The following is a 759-nucleotide window of genomic DNA, read 5'->3' as shown; positions in this document are numbered from 1 at the left end:
TTTTTTACGTTTTTTCGCGTTTCTCGTACGTTTCTCGTAGAGCGACGAAAACGAGGAAAATAGTACTCGTACAGCGTGGAAATCGCGATAATTGCTCGCTCGCTGCGCTCGCTCGAATTATTCTAGCCCAACCCAAAACCGATCCCGCGAGTTCTAAAGAAGATTTCGATGAAATCGAAGAACGGACGCAAAAGGGATTGGTTTTGGGTTGGGCTATTTTTTTTCGAGCGAGCGGAGCGAGCGAGCAACGCGTAAGAGCGTGTCTTTGAAATATTCTTATACGTTCGAAGACTCTCTTCGAAATAACTCGCTTAAAAGCGTTATGAGGTATCGAAATTTTGGGTGGAATCGTCACGTATCGACGAAATCTAGTCGAACGTAACGATTTCACTTTATTTTTTTGAAAAATTTTTTCCGCCGGACCAACATGACCGGGAGGTTGGAACTTAGAATTTTTTCGCACCGGTGCGAAGAGGCCGAAAGTTCCGATCGAAATAACTCGCTTAAAAGCGTTATAAGGTATCGAAATTTTGGGTGGAATCGTCACGTATCGACGTAATCTAGTCGAACGTAACGATTTCCCTTTATTTTTTTGAAAAATTTTTTCCACCGGACCAACATGACCGGGAGGTTGGAACTTAGAATTTTTTCGCACCGGTGCGAAGAGGCCGAAAGTTCCGATCGAAATAACTCGCTTAAAAGCGTTATGAGGTATCGAAATTTTGGGTGGAATCGTCACGTATCGACGAAATCTAGTCG

Source organism: Bombus flavifrons, unplaced genomic scaffold (genome assembly GCF_040668555.2).
Source record: "Bombus flavifrons isolate JBK064 unplaced genomic scaffold, iyBomFlav1_principal scaffold0024, whole genome shotgun sequence".
Lineage (NCBI taxonomy): Eukaryota > Metazoa > Arthropoda > Insecta > Hymenoptera > Apidae > Bombus > Bombus flavifrons.
The sequence above is the reverse complement of the archived record's forward strand: the minus strand, read 5'-3'. Positions refer to the sequence as shown.